This window comes from Aquarana catesbeiana, linkage group LG07 (genome assembly GCF_042186555.1).
Source record: "Aquarana catesbeiana isolate 2022-GZ linkage group LG07, ASM4218655v1, whole genome shotgun sequence".
NCBI classification, from domain to species: domain Eukaryota; kingdom Metazoa; phylum Chordata; class Amphibia; order Anura; family Ranidae; genus Aquarana; species Aquarana catesbeiana.
The window spans coordinates 100543198-100550673 of record NC_133330.1 but is presented as its reverse complement, the minus strand read 5'-3'; positions in this window follow the sequence as shown (position 1 = coordinate 100550673).

Below are 7476 nucleotides of genomic sequence, written 5' to 3'. Positions count from 1 at the left end.
AGATTGGACTGGTATGCAACGCTTTGTCTCCAGATAAAAAAATGCGAAGACGTCAGGCTAACCTCTGCTTCTACTGCGGAGGTACTGGACACTTCTTACATAACTGTCCAGTGAGAACCAGTAAGTTCCTCCCTCCATGTCCTGTCTACTTCCAAGTTTCAGGATTTTCTCCAGCTCACCTTGTTTTACCCATCTCATTGCAGGTGACGTAATGAATAGTCCATTTCCAAGCAATCGTTGACTCCGGGGAATGCAGTTGCTTCCTGGACATTACTTTGGCAAGAAAACTGCAAATTTCGCTTAAAAACAAGAAACAGAGACTTGAGGTTCATCTGGCTGATGGGACCATTCCCAGATCTGGACCTGTGACACAAGAGACTATCCCCATTCTTACTCTAACAGACTCTGGTCACCAGGAATTCCTCTGCTTTGACATACTATGTTCCCCCATGTTCCCCATTATTCTGGGGATTTCGTGGCTTCGTGCGCATAACCCTCAGATTGATTGGTCCTTGAGAAAAATCTCTTTCCAATCTGAATGTTGCTTGCGGCACTGTTTTGCCCCGGAATCCAGTAATCCTTCAAGATGCCTGTAGCCAGTACTGGCCAAATAGTGCCACCAGCCTACCATGAGAACTTGGACGTATTTGTCAAAAAGAAGGCTGATGGGCTACCACCTCATCGGCCATATGATTGCCCTATCAAATTACTTCCAGGTGCAGAGGTCCCATTTGGGCGGAGTTTTCCGCTATCTGAAAATGAACTTGAAGCCTTACGACTCTCCATTGATGAGAGCCTCCAGAAGAAATACATTCGGCCATCCTCTTCACCTGCTGGTGCTGGTATTTTCTTTGTCCAGAAGAAGGATCAATCACTATGTAGACCTTGTGTGGATTAACAGGAGCTCAACAAGATCACGATCAAGAATAGTTACCTGTTCCCTCTCGTTCCTGAGCTTTTTCAAAGATTTCGATCTGCCCGAGTCTTTACAAAACTTGATCTACTTGGTGCCTACAATTTAGTTTGCATCCGCGAGGGTGATGAATGGAAGACAGCATTTCGAACCCGTTTCGGGCGCTTACCTTGTCATGCCATTCGGGTTATGCAACGCCCCAGCCACTTTTCAACACTTTGTGGATGACATCTTCCAAGAGTTTCTAGATCACTTTGTGATAGTTTACCTAGATGATATTCTCATTTTCTCTGCCAACCTGGATCTCCACAGGATACTTGTAAAGAAAGTTCTGTCCACATGAAGGCGGCACATACTATATGCAAAGGCAGGGAAATGTGAATTGGAGAGACTATCAATTCAATTCTTGGGGCTAATCATATCCACGGATGGGATTTCCATGGTTCCACAAAAGGTGGCTGCCATCATTAATTGGCCTGCTTCCACTAACAAGAAAGGCATCCAGAGATTTGTGGGCTTTGCCAATTTTTATAGATTTGTCAAAAATTTTTTCCACCATCATCTCTCCCATCACCCAGCTACATCACCCAGCAACATGTCCGGTTTCAATGGTCCCAGGAAGCCCAGTTGGCGTTTGATAAATTAAAGACTTTGTTTAAAAATTGCCACAGGAGCCATTCTGTCACAACGTCAGGGGACCAAAGCTCTGCTTCACCCAGTGGCTTTCTTCTCAATCAAGATGAGTCAGCCTGAGAAGAACTATGATTTGGGTGACCGGGAATTGTTGGCCATCAAATCAGCCCTGGAAGAATGGCAATACCTGCTGGAAGATGCTGCTCACCCCATCTTGATAATTACTGATCATAAAAATCTTGAATATCTAAGAACTGCCAAGCGATTAAGACCACGAAAGGCTTGTTGGGCTTTGTTCTATTCAAGATTAAATTTTCATCTTACCTATCACCCAGGGTCCAAGAACGGAAAAATGGATGCTCTTTCTCGTATGTTTCCAGAGACTCCCGAAATAGCTGCTCCCAGTACCATCCTGTCACCTCATAACTTTCTACTAATTCAACCTGATCTAGGTACATCAATCAAGCAAGCTTCTGCTCTATGTCCTGAATCTGGAAAACCCTCTCATTGAGGAAACATGAAGGACATGAAGGACTCTTTTGGCATGAGGACAAGATCTTCATTCCTCAGGAAGTAAGAGCTCAAGTCCTTAAGGCCTGTCATGATTGTCTGCTTGCAGGTCACTTTGGAGTTTGGAAAACATGTGAACTCATTCAAAGATCCTGGTGGCCCAATCTACAACAAGATTGTAAGGACTATGTAAATTCTTGTGTAACATGTCTTCGCAACAAAGGTAATAATACCAAAGCCTGGGGCCTGCTAAGACCTCGTCCCGTACCAGCATAGCCCTTGAGAATGCTGTCAATTGATTTTTTTGTTGACTTACCTCCCTCAGGGGGAATCACCACTGGTGGTTGTTGACAAATTGTCCAAGGTGGCCCACTTTTTACCCATGATAAGTACTCCCCCAGCCCCAGATACGGCACACCTGTTTTATCAAGGAGATTGTGCCGTTGCATGGATTGCCCAGCAGTATTGTCTCCGACAGAGGGGTGCATTATACCTCCAGTTTCTGGAAAGCTCTGTGCACAGCCCTGAAAAAAATTGTCTGTCCTTGGCATACCACCCACAAAGTAATGGACAGACAGAAAGAACTAATCAAACTTTGGAGCAGTACCTGAGATGTTTCTCTTCTTTTACCCAAGACAATTGGGCATCCCTCCTCCCATGTGCCGAATTCGCTTATAACAACTCACCCCATGCACCCACTAACCAATCACCAGTTTGGGCAAACTACGGCTTCCACCCGTCCTTTCTGTCAGATGTTATCCCAGAAGCCTCAGTACCCGCAGTCCAGGATAGGCTTACCTTTATTCAAACCAACTACCAAACACTTCAAAATTCCATGCAGAAAGCTCAGGAGGATTACACAAAACACTTTGACAAAAGGAGAAGAGATAATTCAATACTGAAGGTTGGGGACAAAGTTTGGCTTTCCACAGCACACCTCAGACTTACATGCCCCTCTCGGAAATTTGGCCCAAGGTTTATTGGACCTTTCAAGATTAAGAGAGATATCAACCCTGTAGCATTTGAACTGAACCTACCAAACTCATATAAAATTCATCCAGTTTTCCACGTCTCCTTACTCAAACCAGCAGTGTTTAGCTTGTTTCCTGAAAGAGCAGAGCCACTTCCATCACCAATTACTGTAGGGGAGGACACGAAGTTTGAGGTGGAGGCCATTGTGGATGCTCGAAGGATAGGGAGATAGGTGCAATATTAAATGGAAAGTATATATATCCACCTGAAGAAAACTCATGGGAACCAGCAAATAATTATGGCCGCACGAATCCGCGCATGCGCATTGGCAATCGTCGCGTAACGGCGAATGCACATTAGCGATGGCTAACGTGCGTATGCAAAATGTGCTAATTACCAGTGTTTTGCTGGCCTATATAAGGACACCAATTGCTCTCATAAATCGCTGGATTATCATCAGCTCTGTATCCTGTGTTCCTGTGTTTCTTGCTCCTGTTTGATTACCTGTTACCGGCCCGGTTTACTCTGACCTGGTCTGGCTTCTCTCTTGGCTCTGAACCCAGCTTGCTTCACGGACCTGCTCTTACCTGTTCAAGATTGATTTCCTGTGTTTTTACCCCGGCTTGATCCCAACTACTTCTCCTGCCTCTGCTTCGGACTGCCTTCCTGTGTTTGACCCCCGGCCTGGCTTCTGACGACGTCTCTGCTTTTCCATCTTTTAAGATCCGCCAGTACCTCCAGGGAACCATTGGCTGTGACCACCTTCTCTGCTCCTGGGTGTCCGCTTCTGGAACCATCAGACAGCTTCACCGGCAGGCAACCCGTGCATCTCTGGGCATAGCACCCTCTGTCTCCAAATCCAGGGATACTCTGCACTCAGCCACAAGGGAAGCCCTCTCGTCACCTCAGCCTCCAGCCTGGTACGTGAGAATTACAATGAATATCCCTGTATGTTGCGGTCGTTCAGGTGCTTATCTAATAGTTTTTTTAAACTATTCATGCTCCCCGCTGAGACCACCGCCTGTGGAAGGGAATTCCATATTCTTGCCACTCTTACAGTAAAGAACCCTCTACGTAGTTTAAGCTTTAACCTCTTTTCTTCTAATTTTAATGAGTGGCCACGTGTCTTGTTAAATTCCCTTCCACGAAAAAGTTTTATCCCTATTGTGGGGTCACCAGTATGGTATTTATAAATTGAAATCATATTCCCTCTCTTCTCCAGAGAGAATAAGTTCAGTGCTCGCAACCTTTCCTCATAACTAATATCCTCCAGACCCTTTATTAGCTTTGTTGCCCTTCTTTGTACTTGCTCCATTTCCAGTACATCCTTCCTGTGGACTGGTGCCTAGCACTGGACAGCATACTCTAGGTGACCTTGTAGAGCGGAAGAATTATCGTTTTATCTCTGGAGTTGATCCCCTTTTTAATGCATGCCAATATTCTGTTTGCTTTATTGGCAGCAGCTTGGCATTGCATGCCACTGCTGAGCCTATCATCTACTAGGATCCCCAGGTCCTTTTCCATCCTAGATTCCCCCAGAGGTTCTCCCCCAGTATATAGATTACATTCATATGCCACCGAAATGCATTATTTTACATTTTTCTACATTAAACCTTATTTGCCATGTAGTCGCCCACCCCATTAATTTGTTCAGATCTTTTTGCAAGGTTTCCACATCCTGCTGAGAAGTTATTGCCCTGCTTATCTTAGTATCATCTGCAAATACAGAGATTGAACTGTTTACCCCATCCTCCAGGTCGTTCATGAACAAAATAAATAGGATTGGTCCCAGCACAGAACCCTGGGGGGACCCCCACAACCCACCTCTGACCATTCCGAGTACTCCCCATTTATCACCACCCTCTGAACTCGCCCTTGTAGCCAGTTTTCAATCCATGGTGCTACATTGGCTTTTCTCCAATCAGCTGGTACCATTCCAGCCAGTAGACTGTCAGTAAAAATTAGGAACAATGGTCTGGCAATTATTTGACTGAGTTCCCTAAGTACCCTCGGATGCAAGCCATCTGGTCCCGGTGATTTATTAGTGTTAGGTTTCCCAAGTCTAATTTTAATTCTGTCCTCTGTTAACCATGGAGGTGCTTCCTGTGATGTGTCATAAGGATAAACACTGCAGTTTTGGTTACTGAAACCCCCCCAAATTCCCTCGTGAAGACTGAGGAGAAGAATAAATTGAATACCTTCGCCATCTCCCCATCCTTTGTAACGAGATGTCCTTCCTCATTCTTTATGGGACCAATATGGTCTGTCTTCCCTTTTTTTACTGTTTTTGCATACTTAAAGAATTTCTTGGCATTTTTTTGCTCTCCTCCGCTATATGTCTTCCATGTTCTATCTTAGCCACCCTAATTGCACCCTTATATTTCTTGTTGCCTTCTTTATAAAGTCTGAATGCTGATGATGATTCCTCAACTTTGTATTTTTTGAAGGCCTTCTCCTTTGCTTTTATATGCATTTTAACATTGGAGTTAAGCCATCCAGGACTTTTGTTTGCTCTTTTAAATTTATTATTCAGTGGGATGCGTTGGCTAATGCCCTTATTTAATATGCTCTTGAAGCAAATCCATCTATCCTTCATGTTTTTTGTTCCTAAGATTTTACCCCAATTCATGCCTTCTAACAAAGTTTGTAGTTTAGGGAAGTTGGCTCTTTTGAAATTCAGTGTTTTTGTATTCCCCTTATGTTTCTTATTTGTGTGATTTATACTGAAGCAAATTGACCTGTGATCGCTGTTTCCTAAATTGCCCCATTTTTCCACATCCGTGATCAGGTCTGTATTGTTGGTAATCAGTAGATCCAGTAATGCTTTATTTCTAGTTGGTGCGTCTACCATCTGAACCATGAAATTGTCCTGCAAGAGATTAAGGAACTGGCAAGCCTTAGACGATTGTGTGGTTCCCTCCGCCCAGTCTATGTCTGGATAATTAAAATATACTTGTATATTTTGTAGGGAAATTTCAGATTTTGCTGTACCATTTTTTGTCCTATATTTTCAGGAAATGTATAGGGGATGGGTTGACAATCTTCTCAGTAATGCACGTGTGCAAACTGGTCTAGCCACATGAGGCGCAGGAGGGTAAACAGGCAGTGAAGGAGTTAATACAATAGAACAGTGGTGTAACTGGAATCTTTAGGGCCCCAATGCAAGAAACCATAAAGGGCCCCCCTGACCCCCGGACGGGGCCCTTCCTTCCGAGCCCGGTAGTGGAACACCAGGGCCCAGTCGCAAATGTGATGTTTGTGTGGTAGTTCTGCCACAGGTGTCAGTAGTTTTCTTTATTCTATTTTTCTACCATTTGTTTTATTCATTTTTTTACAATTTTGTTTTTTTTTTATATTTTTTACATTTTTTTTTAGGAGCCCCGTTGGGGGCTTTGGTAAAATATCAGGGGTATAAAAAGACCTCTGATGTTTCACCTTTGAGACAGAGAAAGGAGATTAAGGACACTTCAGCTGCACAGAATAAATGGTTAGGAAAAGCTCTGTACAGAGCTTCCCATTCATTCACAAGCTGAAACATAGTAAACACAGTTTACTATGTTTCAGTTATGAATAGACAGAGTCAGTGATCGGTACAGATCACTGACTCTCCTTTCAGAAAAGGCTTCATCCTGACAGATCCCCCACAGCAGCCGGCGGGAGAGGGGAGACTCCTTCAGAGCTGTGCGGAGGGGGGGATCAGGAAAAAGCACTGGGGGGCTGGAGAGCACACAGGGGGGCAGCAGAAAGAAGCTGGATCGGAGGAGCGGCAGGGTGCGGCTGAATATAAAGGAACCGATCTCTCAATTTCCCCCTGCTTCTCCTCCTCTCCCTCCTGCAGGCATTCAGTGGCTGCAGGAGGAAAATTGAAAGATTGGTTCCTCTATCCCAGTGTTTCTCAACCTTTATCCAGTCAGCGCACCCTTGAAGTAAACCCCTAGGTGAATGGGGCTGCACTGTAACCACCATGCAACTGTGTGCATTGCGCACAGTTGCAGTATAGTGAGGATGCATTTAGCGGGTTAAAACAGGCGGTGAGCAGGCAACATATTGCCTCTTTATCGTCTGTCAAATGCCTCTGAAAAGCGACCCATGCTAAGATGCAGAAACTGCATTTTCTTGCTGGTGCTTTGAACACGCAGTATAAAAAAGATTTGTTCTGACTGTACACATATAGGGGGTCAGGAAACACACCTGTACGCACATACACACACGTGGACTCACACATATACATACACACATACATACATACACACACATATACACACATACATGCACACACACACACATATACACATATATGCACACACACACACATATATATATATACATACATACACACATACCTGCACACGCACACACATATAAACACACATACAGTAGATTGATAGCCTTTTAGAAAACGGCAGTACTGTTCCTCTCTTCCTGCCGGGTACTGCACGGTAGGAGGA